The 17,478-nt window shown below is 37.5% G+C and overlaps 1 pseudogene; it reads left to right on the top strand.

Annotated features, from left to right (window-relative positions):
- The first annotated feature begins 1,102 nt into the window (after positions 1 to 1,102).
- LOC132376102 (DNA replication complex GINS protein PSF2-like) lies at positions 1,103 to 16,563 on the top strand (annotated as a pseudogene).
- Positions 16,564 to 17,478: the final 915 nt, after the last annotated feature.

Below are 17,478 nucleotides of genomic sequence, written 5' to 3'. Positions count from 1 at the left end.
TATTTGTTATATATATGATTATTCCCCATATCCTCAAAATATATTATTCAGTTACTCTTTTATTCTTCACCAAGTGTCACTGCATTTAAGCACATTGATAATATAACATAATAATATTCTCAATCTGTTTATTAACAATTACAATAATTTGACTAGAACTGAAATGATAGAGGTACATTTTTACCATGAACAAATGACTTTTAGTTAAATTATTCAGTCTCATTTTGTCTTTATTTCTCAATATTTATTCCTACAAGAAATATTTATTGACCATTTACTAGCTGCCAGGGACATGAAACTACTATACACTTTGATGAATATTATGGTAAGGAAAATAAAGAGTCATGCGGACTCATGAATCACAGAATACTTTTCTCTGTAATATTTAGCAAAATTGAAAAATATGAAATATAAGATAAAAAACAAGCCTATAAATATGCTATCATTTCAAAGAAAATTAAATTATGTTTCTACAAGCTTGTGATGGTGTTGATTGTACTAAAATTCATGACAATTGGATCTCCTAGTAGAAACATAGATACAAGTTCCCACATATACTATTATTCAAAGGGAAAAAAATGAGCATAGAGTAACATGAAGAAGCTGTACTAGCAGATGCTGTTCATAATCCTCCAACTATTCATCTCATTTTCTTTCATAAGAGATCTCAATACTGCTCAGATTTCTACCTTTCTCCACACAATTCAGAGCCTTAAGGATTGTACTGATAAGTTTTATTTGAGTGCTTAGTTCAAATTTTCAGTTTTCCATTTAGCCTGAAAATTTCACGGATACAGTGGCAAGGTTGGTCTTAGGAAAAATTTGGAATTAAGTGTGACCCTTACCCTCTGTAGTGGATTAAACAGAGGTCTCCAGAAGATATGTTTATGTCCTCATCCCTGGCATCAGTAAATGTGACATTATTTGGAAAAAGACCTTGCCAATGTAATAATTAGGTTTAAGATGTCGAGGTGAGATCATCCTGGATAATTGGGCCCAAAATCCAATGACAGTTTCCTTATAAGAGACACAAAGGAGAGACACACAGAGAAAAAAGGAAAAGTTATGTGAAGATAGAGGCAGAGACTGAAGTTATGAAGCCATGGAAGTTAAGAAACTCCTGGAGCCACCAGAAGCTGGAAGAGGTAAGAAAAGTTTCTCTCCTGGAGACTTCAGGAGAGAACAAAGCTCTGTGATAACAGAACACAAATCTACCAGTTTCAGACTTCTGGCCTCTAGAATGGTGAGAAAACAAATTTCAGTTGTTTTAAGCCAAGCAGTTTGTGGTATTTGTTACAGCAGCCCTAGGAAATTAATACACCTTCCAACCTAAATAGTGTCCCAACATTAATTTACATGTTTTTTTTTTTGCAGTAAGCTCAGCCTTTCCTAAAGCCAATACCAAGAAATGCCAACACCTGCACTAACCCGTCTCCATGCCAACAACTGCACTAACCCTTCCAACACCAACACCTGCACCACTCAGGATTCTCTTCTCCAACAGGGGTGAGCCAGCCCATCAGCAAACTAATTCAAGCAATTGGTTAATGGGTATAGCTACATCAATTGATTCATTACTGTGCTACCTTTTTCAGATGACATAATTAGAAATGAGACCTTTCTAACAGTCCCATTTTCATTGTATTAACAGACTCAGAGCCAGGTCAGTGTTTAATGAACTCAGCTCTCACCACTTTGCAGAAGATGAATGAAAGAAAATATTTCAGTAACAGAAACATATTGTCTGGACTTCCCTGGTGGCACAGTGGTTAAGAATCCACCTGCCAATGCAGGGGACACGGGTTGGAGCCCTGGTCCAAGAAGATCCCACATGCCGTGGAGCAAATAAGCCCGTGTGCCACAACTACTGAGCCTGTGCTCTAGAGCCTGTGAGCCACAACTACTGAGCCCACGTGCCACAACTATGGAAGCCCGAGCGCCTAGAGCCTGTATTCCGCAACGAAAGAAGCCACCGCAATGAGAAGCCCGCGCACCTCAACGAAGAGTAGCCCCCGCTCGTCGCAACTAGAGAAAGCCCGCGCACAGCAGTGAAGACCAAACACAGCCGAAAGTAAATAAATAAATAAAAATTTATTTTTTAAAAAAACATATTGTCTGAAAGGAAGTTGTGACAAGAGTAGAGAATGAGAAAAAGTGTGGTTCAAAGAACAATAGTTTTAGAAAAACTTCTCCAGGAAAAGTGGTTGTCTGGTCAATTAAGTTAATCTGTAATACTCTACTTTGAAAGTAAAAATATATAATGATTTCAAAATGTTATGTTGTTTAAAAATAAGAGGAAAAATAGAGAGAGAGAGAGAGAGAGAGACTCAGCTTGATCATCCCAGGACATATAGTGGTTACTAGTTTGGGTCATTGTACCAAAGTAGAAAAACTTTGGAGTAACACAGACAAATCTGTTTCTAATCCACTACTTAACTAGTTAAGTAATCTTCAGCAAATTACTTAGCAGTTTTAGTTTCCTCACACGTAAAATAAGGAAATGATGCCTATTAAGTTATCTTGTGATCATTTGTTATAATTCATGTGAAACACCTGTACTTCTTAAATGCGATGTTTCCTATAGCCATAAATTCTCAGTAAATGGTTACTGTTATATTTTGTTATTTTTGTGGTTATTATGGTGGTCAGTACCACCACATGGTAGCCAGCATCCCCACTGCCACCCATTACATGCACGGAAATGCAATTATCTGCGAGAATATTGCTTCAAAATAAAAATAATAAAAATAATCCCAGGAGAGATAGCAAAGTAGAGAGGGCTATTGGTTCAGCAGTGGAAAACTCCTCAGAAAACTGAAGGAATTTGTTAACATATCTAAAGAAAGCATCAATCTATCAAATAGGGCACTGCGCAGCCTGGAAAGCAGGAAAAGGAGTAAGATTAAGATAAAGTTTGGCACTGATGTCCAAAGGTCCTCAAATATTCTGGTGCTTGAGGCAAAGTCAACCTGACTGTTGAAATGACTGTGGGGTCATAGCCTTAATATTGTCCTAAAATGACTTAAAATGTCTTTGTCCTTTTGACAAAATGGTCCTTAGTTGTAAATGTTCGTATCAAGCTACCAACCTACCTTATCCTGGTACCATTAAATACTGGATTTATCTAACTTTCTGTACTGAGTTGAATGGTGTGCCCCCAAATTTCATATCCACTTGGAGTCTGTGAAGGTGATCTTATGTGAAAATAGGGTCTTTGCTGATGTAATCAAGTTAAAATAAGGTTATCTGGATTACGCTGGGCCCTAACTCCAATAGGATTGGTTTCCTTTAAGAAAAGGGAAATTTGGACACAGAAACACATGGGAGAACTCCATATGACAATGGGGCAGATGTCAGTGATGCATCTACAAGCCAAGGAACAGCAATAATTGCCAAACCTGAGAAACTAGGAAGAGGCCAAAAAACAAAAAACAAACAAACAAAAAAAACAACTTTTCCTGGAGCCTACAGGGTGTATGGCCCTGCTTACACCTTGATTTCAAATTTCTAGACTACAAGACTAACTAGACTAAATTTGTGATAATCTGTTACAGGAGCCCTGAGAAAGCACATCCTGTTCATCAAGTAGTTCTCTGGACAAGTTTCCCAAGTAAGTAAACATATACATGGAAATATTAATACTTAAGTACACATAAATTTTTCCAGTTCCTGTCTCTATGATAACTATTTTGTATTTGCAAATTGGTATTATAGCTTTTATCCATCAACCTTATGAACTTTTTAAACACAATCTGCCACTGAAAGATAAGCCTGCTCTTATAGGATGTGGATAATAACAGGTTTCTGAAGGTACTATCCTATGGCAGGAGATAATGTTTGAAGCCCCTCTTTAGAGCCTCTAGGGCTTGTGGTCTTGCTCTTGCTGATCCCAGCTCTCTGCTTGACACCAAATGCCCCTCCTGATACCTTTGTTGGCAGAGCAGCAAAGAATTTTTCTTTAATAATATTTTATTGCTACTTTCCCACTCAGAACTCCCAGATGGGTTTAATTACCACTGATGTACTGAAAAAGTGCTAAATGACAAAGAAGTCACAAAAATAGTAACACAAACTAATAAATGTTAACATTGGTAAACTTAATCAGACATTTGAGAATATAAGATTTCTTTTTCTAAAAGCCTATGCTTTATATCTCCAAGAAATAATGTACATTTTGATATTTTGGACATAGCTGAGATGATGAAATTAAGAAACAGTTATAATCATACCAACATTTCAGTGGACAACTTTCAGATGAAACACACCAGAATAATACAAATATATTAGAATTTTGCCATAAATTTCCCAAAGAATCACTCTCACAGTATTATTATATGGAAAATATTTTTCATTCATTAATGTATTCATTCAATCAATTAAGAGACATTTCTTGAGCACTTATGATGGGCCAAGAAATATGCTAAGTGCTGGAAATACAAAAATAAATAGGTATATGATCCATGCCTTCAAAGAACTTATTCTCATAGGGGAGACAGACACAAACAGATAATTACAGTAGATTGATTTGAGTGCTATTATAAAGGTATAAACAAAGTCCTGTTACTTCCCTGAAACAGAGAGCTAATAACTTCTTGAGGGAGGCAGGAATTGCTCATTTAGTTTCCTGGCAACATTATGCTAAACAGCAAGTATAATAGGGCCTATTGACCAACATATCTATACATTCTAACTAATTTATTTAAATCAATATTAGTCATAGCCTTTCGAATGAATCAAGTTCTGAGCATTTGTTTTTTAATTAAAAAGTAAATACCAGTAAAATTCACGTCAATTAAACCAAACTTCAGGGCTTCCCTCATGGTGCAGTGGTTAAGAATCCGCCTGCCAATGCAGGGGACACGGGTTTGATCCCTGGTCTGGGAATATCCCACATGCCGCAGAGCAACTAAGCCCACGCGTCACAACTACTGAACCTGTGCTCTCTAGCTGGCGAGCCACAACTACTGAAGCCTGCACTCCTAGAGCCTGTGCTCTGCAAGAAGAGAAGCCACTGCAGTGAGAAGCCTGCTCACTGCAATGAAGAGTAGCCCCCACTCGCCGCAACTAAAAAAAAAAGAAAGCCCATGTGCAGCAATGAAGACCCAACACAGCCAAAAATAAATAAATAAATAAATGTATTTATTTTAAAAAAATAAACTTCATTTCCATGCTCATCATTTTCTAAGAAAATCTCTGATAACTCAGTTGATTTATCTCATCAATAAATATTTTGCCCTGCACACACATAGATTTCCTTTACCAAATAAGTTAAAAAGTGAAGCAAAGGACTTCCAGTTTCAGTCTTGATGTGTAAAAAGCTTAAAAGTTATAACTGCCATTCTCATAGCAAGTAAAATCTGAAAAAAACAAAAATCAACAACTCTTCTTGAAACTATAAAAGAACTGAGGCAAACCACCATCCACCCCAAAATCTGGAGAGACAGGTGAATAATAGCCAAGATCTGTTTACTTGGAGCAGAAACTATAAAATGGTAGGAATACTTAAAGGTAATTTTGACAAATTGCTGAGATTAAGTGTCAAACTGAGAAACTACTGGGGGCCACAGTCACAGGAAGCAAACATATGTGTGTGTGGGTTTTACCTTCAGGAATCTCACCAGGTTCTCATAGTAGTAGATAGACAAATCTACTATTTTAAAAGACTTCAATACCCCTCTTATCAGTAATTGATAGATTAGACAGGCAGAAAATCAGTAAAGACATAGTAGATCTAAAAAAAACACTCAGTTAACTTGATCTAATAGACACTTATAGAATACTCCATCCCACAAGAGCAGAATACATATTTGTTTTCACCTCACATGGAACATTCACCAATATAGACCACAGGCTTGGCCAAAACAGACTTTAACAATTTAAAAGAAGAGAAATCATAAAAATTGTGTTTTCAGCCACTTGAAATTAAAAGAGAAGTCAGTAGCAGAAAAATAGCTTAAAAAATCTCAAAATATTTGGAGATTAAACAACAACACACTTCTAAATAATATAAGGGTCAAAGAAGTCTCAAGAGAAATTTTTAAATAATTAAATCAAAATGAAAGTAATACTTATCAAAATTTGTGAAATGCAGCATAAGCAGAATTTAGAGTGAAATAAATGGTAGTAAATGCATATACTAGAAAGCAAGAAAAATATAAAAGTATTAAACCTTAGGAAACTAGAAATAGAAGAGCAACTTAAGCCTTCTTAAAGCAAGCAGAAGAAAAGAAGAAAAATAAAAACTGTGCAGAAATCAATAAAATTGAAAACGAGAAAACAATTAAAAAAATAACAAACCCAAAGTGTGGTTCTTTGAAAAGTTCAGTAAAATTGGTAAACCTCTGTTATGGACTAAACTGTCTGTCCTCCAACCTCCACCCCCTGCCAAAATTCATATGTTGAAGTCCTAACTCCCAGTACCTCAAAATGTAAACTAATGTGGAAATAGGGTCATTGCAGATGTAATTAGTTAAGATGAGGTCATACTGGAGTAGGGTGAGCTCCAATACAATAAGACTGATGTCCTTATACATAGGCAAAACTTGCCCACATACATTTATACAGAGAAAATGACCCAGGAAGTTATGCTGCCACATGCCAAGGAACTACCAGAGGCAAAGAGAGAGGCCAGGAGCAAACCCTTCCTTAGCACTTTTAGAAAGAGCATGGCTCTACTGCATATCAATTTCAGATATGGGGCTCCAGAACTGTGAGACAATACATTTAAATTGTTCTAAGTCATGCCAAGTTTGTGGTACTTTGTTACAGGGAAACTAATGCAACCTCTAGCAAGGCTAACAAAGAAAAAAAGAAGACAAAAATTGTTAATATCAGAAATGAAAGAGCAGTGATCACTACTGACCCCATTAACATTAAAAGGATAGTAAAGGAATACTATGAACAACTCGATGCCTACAAACATAACTTAAATATAATAGATCAGTTATTTGACAGGCACAATCAACCAATACATCCACAAGGAGAAAGAGATAAACTAAATAGGCCTACATCTATTAAGGAAATTGGATTGATAATTAATAAACTTCCATAAAAGAAAGCAACACACCAGATGGTTTCACTAGCAGATTCTACCATACATTTAAGGAAGAAGTTGTCAATTCCCCACAATTTCATCTAGAAAATAGGAACTGAGGGAACACGTCCTAATTCATTCTGAGACCAGCATTACCCTAATACAAAAACCAGATAAAGACATAACAAGAAAACTACAAGTCAATATCTCTTATGAACATAGATGCAAAAACCTTTAACAAAATATTAACAAAAATAATCCCACAATGAATAAAAACAATTATACACCACAACCAAGAAGGAATTATTCCAGGTATATGAGGCTGATTCACCCTTTGGAAATCAAATAATGTAATCTGCTACATCAACATGCTAAAAAAAATCATATGAACATATCAATTGATACAGACAAAGCATTTGACAGCATCCAACACCTAATCATGATGAAAACTCTCAGCAAAGTAGGAATAGAAAGAATAGAGTGAAACTTCCTTAACTTGATGAAGAACATTTATTAAAAAAAACAAACAAAATCCAGCTAACATCATCATACTTAATGGTAAGAGACTGGATGTTTTTCCTCTAAAGTTGGGAACAAGGTAAGGATGTCCCTTCTTTTGAATTCTGTTCAGCATCATACTAGAAGCCCTAGCAAGTGCGTTAAGACAAGAATTTGAAATAACAATCTATAAAAATTGGAAAGGAAGAAATAAAATGGTCTCTGTGCACAGACGACATGATTGTCTATATAGAAAATCCCAAGGAGTGAACAAAACAAAACTTGGAACTAATAAGCTTACAGAATACAAGATTAATATACAAAATACTGGGAAAAATATTTGCAAAACAACACATATCTGATAAAGGACTTATATCCGAGCTATACAAAGAATTCTAAAACTCTACAATAAAAAATACAAACTAATTTTAAAATGGGCAATAAATCTGAATAGATATCTCACCAAAGAAGATCTACAGATGGCAAATAAGCATATGAAAGCTGTTCAACATTATTTGTCATAACCTTCTGAAAAAGAATCAGGCAGTTGCAAATTAAATTAAGCAATTGCAAATTAAAACAACAATGAGCTATCACTACACACTTACCAGAATGGCTGCAATTTAAAAAACTGACCATACCAACTGCTGACTAGACTATGGAACAGGAACTTTCGTTCTTTGCTAGTGGGGATGCAAAATGCTATAGCTACTATGGGAGATAGTTTGGAAGTTTCTTACAAAACAACACATTGTCTTACCACATGATCTAGTAGTCACACTCCTAGATATTTACTTAACTGATCTGAAAACGAATGTCCACAAAAAAACATGTATGTGAAGGTTTATAGTAGCTTTATTCATAATTTCAAAAGCTGGAGGCAACCAATGTCTCCTTCAGCAGGTCAACGGGTAAACAAACTATGTACATCTATACAGTGGAATATTATTCAACAATTAAATATAGAGTTATCAAGCCATGAAAATACGCAGAGGAAACTTAAATGTATATTGCTAAGTGAAAGAAGCCAGTCTGAAAAAATTTCATATTGATGATTCCAATTCTATGACGTTCTGGAAAAAGCAAAATTATAGACGGTGAGATCGATGATTGCCAGGAGTTTGGTGGAGAGGTGTTGAATAAATAAAGCACAGAGGACTTTTTAGGGTGGTGAAAGTATTCTCTGTGATTTGTCAAGTTCCGTAGAACTTTATAGACAAAAAGTGAACTTTAACATATCAAAAATCCTTTAGGAGATTGGGGGATCTGAGAAAGGACTGCAGACTGTTATCAGATAATCTTATATTTTTACAAAATATGAACAAATCACACTAAGGTAGTTGGGGGCAGGGGAAGGTGATGACCTACATAACTGGAAATGAGTGGATTCGTTGACTGAAGGCAAAAGGGACAATAAAACTGTCTTCCATCTGATAAAGTTGTTTTCCATGGAGGCGCAAGTTAACAATTATAATGCTGCTATACATGTACCCTGGAATTGAACAATTATGTCAATGAATGGTGGATGATGAGAGTCAGATTTCTCACTGTTCAAGTAGGAGTTTACATATAAGCAAGGAAGGAGGTTAGAATGATCCATGTGGTAACAGACAGGAGATATCAGGTGAACCCATATTTAGCTTAATATAGATACAGATGATTATATATAGAAATATTTACAGATATATGTATATACACAGGTTAGTATACACACATATATTTCTTTTTTCTGTCAACTAAGAAGGCCTAAAGCAATGACATCACAATAGCAATGAGCATACCTAACATACAGATCTTGGTTTCAAAAACCTTTCTCCAGCAAAAGGAACCAGCAAAACTTGCATAAATAGCAGATTCCAGGACTGGGGCAGGAAATATACAAGACGAGTGTGGAATATCTTGTAGAGCCCAAAAGTAAGTAAGTCCTCAGAAAAACTTCACGATGATGGGGGCATGTCAAAGGGATATAGGAATCGACTGAAAGAGCTCCCAGTAGCCCCAGAAGGAACAATTTGATAAACAAAATATTTAAAGTAGTATAAAATACATATCCATGAGGCTATACTGATATTAATAAGTAATTGAATAAGTAAATGGAAGGGAAAGAAGAAACAAATTTTCCATGCAGAAGAATTACAGATAATTTATGAGATACTCTGCCCTAGAGGAAGGGCACATAACTTTCTGCCGCTTCAGTGTGGACTGGACATAATGACTTCCTTTCAATGAGTACAGTAGGGAAAGAGGGGTTACTAACTTCACAGTGGAGAAACCTGACAAACACTACCTCAGCCAGGTGATCAAGGTCAACATCAGTAGTGATAAATCGTGTTGATAGTATGTATTATTGATATAATATGATGAAAATGGCACTTTACCTCTGTGGTCTTCCTCCTAAAAGCCCATAACTCCAATCTCATCATTAGAAAAACATCAGACAAATTCCAGTAGAAGGGCATTCTACAGAATGCTTGACCAATACTCCACAAAACTGTCAAGGTCATCAAAACTAGCAAATTCTGAGGAACTGTCACAGCCAAAAGGAGTCTAAAGAGACATGACAACTAAATGCACTGTAGTATCCTGGATGGTGCCCTGGAACAGAAAAAGAACCTTAGGTAAAACTAAGGGACTCCAAATGATATGGACTTTAGTTAACAATAAGGTCAATATTGGTTCCTTAGGTGTAACAAATGTATCATGATAACATAAGATGTTAATAATATGTGAAACTGGATATGGGGTGCATGGGAATTCTCTGTACTATCTTCTCAATTTTTCTTTAAATCTAAACTGTCGTAAAAAAAAAAAAAGTCTACTAAAAAAAAAGAAAGAAACCTACTCCTAATCATAAGAAAAGACACTAGAATTATTCTAATTTTAAAAAAGTGAAACAAGGATTATACCACATGCTTTTGAGTTCTCAATGCTTTTCTACTTTGGGGAGTTCCCCCCCTCCAAATACTCCAGCAATACAGGAACATTCTCAACTGTTCCAGTCAAAAATAGTAACTTTCAAAGATGGTGAAAATCAGTCACTTGCAGTCAGCTTGACTGTCAGCATAACAAGAAAACACAGCAGGTTAGAATTAGAATCTCTCTTCCTCCACCTTGTGTGTGTGAAAAATATACCCGTCTTTATTTTCCATAGTAATCTTGGGTGTTTTTATCTAGACATGTGTTAGCTGTGTAAGATAAATGAAGGGTGGCAGAAAATAAAGGCTTTAAGTTTAGTTGCACATCAAATAGTCCCCAGACATAGTCATTAATAACAAGATGCCTGAAGTTTAATCAACCATAAGTTGCACTTCTATTTTTTTTTCATTGTAAGGATATTTTTTACAAAATCTACTTAGAATAAGAAGAAATGGTTAAAAAATAAGATCAGTTTAAAACATTTAAGAGAAAAAGACTTAAAAAATAATATGTGGCTTCACACTTAACATCAATTGTTTGGTTAAAAACAATGTTAATAAGTTATTAATTATGAGTAACTGATAGAGTGATAAAATAAGCTATTAAAGAAATTTATTGCATATTAATCTTTAGATAAAATACAACATATTTTCAGCAATCCATTTTCTTATTATTCTAATAACATACAAGCTAAGAAGCTTTTCAGGAGCCATAACTGTATAGATATTCAATTACATTATTTTAAAGAGGAAGCTGAGGTAAATTGCTCCTTATCTCTCCTTTCTCTGACTGCATCCAAAGTCCATGCATTTTGAGGCCCAATTCTCCATCCACTTATCCACAATTATTTGTTTAAATGCTCTAGCATTAATTGAATTCCTAAGCTCTTACAGCTTGTAGCAGTCATCCTGGAAATTGCTATGCCTTATTAGGTATTATATTTTAATTTTTAGAAATTATATCACTTTTTAGCCAATTGTAAATTCTCAGAAAATCAGAACCATGTGAAATACTTCTTTGATCTAGCTTCCATTACCTAATAAAGTGCCAAACACATACTGGGCATTAAAGAAATACTTTCTGATTAATGAAATGATGTGATCTAATCTACTCATTGAAGGAAGAATTTGTAAACATCAATGTTTAGTAATATATTGGCTTTATCTAAAAATAAATCATGGTTGAAAATGTTTTGCTAAGTTCTGTAATGGAGTATCTTCTTTCTTTATTTTAGCAAAAATCAAATCATGTTTGAATATTTTCTTACCATTTTAACATACAAAAGTTTATCATATAAATAAGATGTTGCATTTAAAGAACATACTTCTTTTTGATGAACAAGTTAAATATTAACAAAAACAACTATGTAACAGACAATAAATAAAGCCTTTATATAGACTATGTTCTCTGACAATTATGCAATAAAATTAGAAATCAATAGTAAAAGGAGTAAAAATATTCATGTCTCTGATCACCACTTTCCAGTAAAGGTAGATTATTTTTACCAAACCTCCTACTAAAAAACAACTAAAAATAAAGGATAAAGTAAAAGAATAATCTTCATAAAGGCAGCACAAATCTGATGAAATATTAAGGAATTCCCAGGCTGCAATCTAAGAACAGGAGAGAAAAGGAAGATTCTAATCCACCCTGCCATAAGGCATTTGCTCTGGCTAAACCTAGCTATGGCCTGGAAGGACCCCAAAAAGCCTAGGGACACCCATGGCGAGGACTTTGATTCGTGAGCCTACCATGTTGATTTGTGACACTAAAGGCTACACGGTTAGAGTAAGGTGAACCTAAAGTAAACCCTCTGTCACTTTGCAAGGGAGTAGGGAAGGAATCCATCCTTGAGTGCCTGTAAACACATGTAACTGTCATAGTGTTATACAGCTCCACTTGTCTTTGTTGGGAATGTCCCCAAATAATCACAAACTGTAATTTAGTTTAACATGATCCTGAACTGTTAGTGCCAGTGAGCTCTGGGAAGGAATGAATGTACTCTTTCTGGAGGACACCATCTCTATTTTGCCCTTTCTTGTGAAAATGCTCCCAAGAAAAATTTTATGATAAACTCAAACTGAAAAATAACCAAGCTGGCAAGATAATACGGCAACGTGTATAAAGTCTATCAGAAACAACAGAAAACAGAAGCAGAACAAAAAACTTCAGATAATTAACTTAGATGCAGATCATTAAAACAAAAAAAAGGAAGAGAAACAGAAAAAAAAGAAAAATAGGCTTACTTCATTATTAGAATAAAAATAAGCTTGGCGGAATCAGCATGTAATAGGAAATTATTTTTAAAATTAATACATACAGTATTGAGAGATCATAGCAGTAATTGGGGTGAAAAATATAACAACTGAAATTTGAAACTCAATGAATGAGTGTGGCAGCAGATTAGCCACGAAAAGAGAGAATTAGTAAAATGGAAGTGGAGCCAAAAGAATTCTGAAAGTAGCACAGAGAGAAAAAAAATGGTAGAAAACATAAGAAAGAGTTTAAGAGGTACAGATGAAGAGTTAGAAGGTCTAAAATACATTTAATTTGCATTCCAAGGTATGGGAGTACAAGTTCAGGGTACAAGAGTAGAGAGGACCAAGGGCACAGAGAGAAAAGCTCTGAGCCAAGGAGCAAGGCTTTGTATTTACTCCCAGTATCAGGGGGCATGACAGTGACTTGTGACTCAATGAAACAAACTCCTGATGTTTTCACCTCATCCAAAGCCTTATCTAGGGTAGCAAGGTCATTATTACTGACCCCATCAATTTTGAGGTCTCCTATCTCAGCAGTCACATTGCTTTCTGGGTTGGCTCATGAGGTCTGTATGACTGATTTGGGCTTGCACAGTGGCAACTATTTTTAGGAGTCCATCTTTTTTTTTTTTAATTGAAGTGTAGTTAATTTACAATGTTGTGTTAGCTTTAAGTGTACAGTAAAGTTATTCAGTTTTATATATATATAAATATATATATATAATATGTAAAAATATATATTATATAATATATATTATATAAATACATATAATATATAAATATATATTATATATAATATATATATTTTATATAAATACATATAATATATATAAATATATGTATAATATATATACATATATTCTTTTTCAGATTTAAGATTTAGGAATCCATCTTAACTCTTGGCATCTGCTGTTATTACAAGAAAATATCTCAAGTTTTCTTGGTAGGAAGAGTGACTTCGCTATTTTTCCCTTCATATAAAAGTTTTTTATCCCAGGAAAGTCTAGCCTTGCAATATTCACATGATTTCTTTTGTTTTTCTAGTACCATTTTAACACTTTCTCTCTGTTACTCTTGCCCACTAAACTTTAAGTTGGGCTGTCTCTACTCTAGGAAGTTTTCCAGGTTTGCAAGGCTGATTGAATTAGTTTATCTACATTCCTCTGAGTCAGTTTCTTATTTTCTGATGGGTCACCTTTATCAGCATTATTAACTCAATCTGCACCGCAAGAGGCCAAATACCAGCCAATGCCCCATCTATAATTTCCCATGGGAATTGATCTCTCTCATGGATTTCTCCTGAAAGTGTCAAAGCTCTCTTACAGCAGCTAAGATCCACTGCAAAAAAAAAACCCTGATGCCAAGTGAATTTAAGGTTGGCATCATAGACTGTAGGAGGGGCTGAGCTGTAAGAAGGCTAGGCTGTTACCATCCTTCTGAACAAGCCTTATGTGCCTGGCCCCCTCATCTCCCAAGCAAACCAGCCAAGTTTCAAATGATTTGCTCGGTTTTGCAACAGAGGTCACGAATATCCCTTGTTTCACCTGTGTGGGTGCACATCTCTATAACTGTTTTCTTAAGAGGATCAGAAACATCTGCCCTCTGCCACCCTCAAACAAATCTTAGTATCAGTTGTTAGAGTGGGGAAGACCTAAGCCTAACTGCCAGATTGGTAAGGAAGTCCTCCCCCAACCCCAGCTGAGAAGACAGTTGGCAACACCCAGACAGTGTCTGGGCATCTGTATTTGAACCTTCTTCATGGTACTCATCTTGCAACCAGCTCTCCAGTTCTTCCTCATCAACAGGCAATAAAGCAGAGGACCATTTATTGCCCAGTTGACCATACGATTTTGTCAACATGTCACTACTGAGTCCCAAGAATTTTATTCAAATCCCATTAGTTAGCCCACAAGGTCCATGCCTTTCCTCTTCCAAAAGGCCAGATCCCTGTAGGCATATCACCTATGTTGCCAAAAAACATCAACAAATCTCTGAGAGGTCAGCTAGTCTGCCAGGCTTCATGGATGCTGGCAGATGACACAAGGCAGAGATCAAAGGCGAGTTTATTGCAAATGCAGTACCAAAGTATCAGCAGTTATACCATTTTTCTGAGCTCCAGTTCTTACAAGGTGACATGAATTGGGCCATATAGTGACATGAATTGGGCCTTGTATGACAGGAGAAGGGCTCCGAGCTTAGGGAACCTAAATATTTTATACTAGGATAAATATAAATCTTTTATACTAGGATAGTGAGCATAGATGCCCTTTCTTCTAGAAAGAGATGACCATCTCTATCTTCCAGGGCTGTAAGCAAACCTGTTACTTGCTTCAGAGGGAGACATTAACTCTACCATCCAAGTCTATTCGCTATAAAAATATCATTTAAAAGATCATCTGGGGAGGGCTTCCCTGGTGGCACAGTGGTTAAGAATCTGCCTGCCAATGCAGGGGACACGGGTTCGAGCCCTGGTCCGGGAAGATCCCACATGCCGCAGAGCACCTAAGCCCATGGGCCACAACTACTGAGCCTGAGCTCTAGAGCCCACGAGCCACAACTACTGAGCCCGCGTGCCTAGAGCCCGTGCTCTGCAACAAGAGAAGCCACCACATTGAGAAGCCCGCGCACCACAACAAAGAGTAGTCCCCGCTCGCGGCAACTAGAGAAAGCCCGTGCACAGCAACAAAGACCCAACACCGCCAAAAAATAAATCGATAAAAGATCATCTGGAACAAAGGGCAGTCAGTGCCCGTGCTTGCAAGATGTACAAAAAACAAAAAACAAAAAGAGACCCATGTAGAATTATCTCCCAATATATCACAAGTTAAAGAAGAATACTTCAGGAATAAATTGTTTTACGCCATTAATTTTTACCACCAGAGAGCTGTTGTACCACTCTTTCTGTTAGAATTATTTGGTGGTACCCTGAATCACATGCACTTAACTATAACATGCAATGTGCAAATGTTTTTTCATATTTTTTTCACAAAAAAAAAAAGCTTGAAGCCCCTTTTGGAACGAAGGTTCTTCAGAGGTGGCTAAATAGTATCCATTATCTAAAGCAAATATTTTAAAAAGGGAAGGGAAGGAGGAAGTAGAAGAATAGTATAATGAGGTGGGGGGTGGGGCGGGCCCTGCGCTGTGGCGGGAAAGTGGCGGGAAAGCTCCTCCCGGAGCCTGAGGCGCTGGAGGCGCCACCGCGGACGCAGCCGACGTAGCGTTTCTGGCCGAGAAGCTCGTCACCATTACCCCGAACTTCAGTCCGGACAAGATCTACTAACTGGGGGCGACCTGGGGCTCTTCCACCCTGACTCACCAGTGGAGGTGGCCCTGTGGCTGGCAATCGACCCGACACCAAGATGGATGTGTTGGCTGCTTCCTCGCGAGTGGAGGGAGGTGGGAAAGTTGGAGAAGATGAGGGATCAAGGAAGGAAAGGAAGAAACGTTTCCCCCTACGCCTAGCCCTTAGTCCAGGGAACTTACCAAACTCCTGTGAAATCAGGCTTCGGACAACATCCCCGAGGCGCCTGAGATCGGGACCCCGATGGAGGACGCGCGGGACAGTCGCGTAGCCAAGCTCCCGGGTGTGCTGACGCCTTCGTGACACAGCAGGCGGCCCGCGCCAGGCTGGATAACTCGACCTCGACGGAGGGCAACACCCGTGGGGCTTTCCTCCCACCAGCGCTCGCTCCCGTGGACAAACTCCGCACAGACCTGCAGCCGTCACACAGCGCCCAGTCTCGAGACTTCCAGGCAGGGACGGGTTTGCGGAGGCCCGTGTCTGGGGCCGGAGGCCCGCCAGCGGTGTGTGAGCGCTCAGGACGCGATCCGGGGACGCCCATTCCTGGGAGTTCTTGAACCGCTTTAGAACGTCTGAAAAAAAAGGGCAGTGGAGCAAGGAATGGATTTATAACATTGTTAGACAGCAACGGGCTTGTGCTTAGTCCTGGTGACTTTCTGTAGTTCCACATCTGTATCTTGGAGCCAGCTGTCCTTTCACGAAGGAAAGAAAAAAAGCTTTGGCAAGATAAGCGGTTTTCCCCGGCGGAACCTCCGGTCTCCTGATCAGAACTGCCATGCGCAGGTGAGTGTTCGCCGACTTCACGTGTTGCTTTTAAAAGATGGAGGCATAGCAGGAGTGCGGAAGTGGCTAGGCCTTGTTTTTCTGTTTCTTTTTTTTCCTCTTTTTTGTTTCCTTCTTGATCCTGATCTCTTGGGCTAAATTTAGAGTCTCCTACAAAGGTTGTTCATCCAGAGAAGGAGAGCCCTTGAGTGGGTAGTGACGGTGACCCATGTTTATCATCTAAGCCCTGATACACAGTAAAGATGGAACCAAGACAAATCTCTGTTGGGTTTTCCTGCCTAACTACCACGTGAAAGGAGCAAGCCAGGGGGCTAGAATGACTTGTTAGACCAAACTGAGAGGTTTAGCAGGCAGCTGGAAACTGTAGACCAACACTCTGGATGTCTCTTGTTTTCTTTGCTACTTTTGGGTAAGGTCTAAAGGGTTGCTTAGCATCAAGAGGAAAGTCAGGGAAAAATTAATTCCATGTTATCAAGTGTGTGAGTGAAGACATGATGCCAGGGGGAAAAGTGGGACCTGTGACATGGTTCTTGATGGACTGAGGCGAAAGACTGTTATAGGCAGCAGAGACTCAGTTAAGGGCAATTTTTTTTTTTTTTTTTTTTTTTGCCCTAGGAGGAAAAGTTTCATTTGTAGCATTTTGGAATTGCTAAGTTCCTTACAGAAAGTATATTACTGAGAGAGGAAAT

Source organism: Balaenoptera ricei, chromosome 12 (genome assembly GCF_028023285.1).
Source record: "Balaenoptera ricei isolate mBalRic1 chromosome 12, mBalRic1.hap2, whole genome shotgun sequence".
Lineage (NCBI taxonomy): Eukaryota > Metazoa > Chordata > Mammalia > Artiodactyla > Balaenopteridae > Balaenoptera > Balaenoptera ricei.
This window is presented reverse-complemented; position numbering and strand designations above follow the sequence as displayed.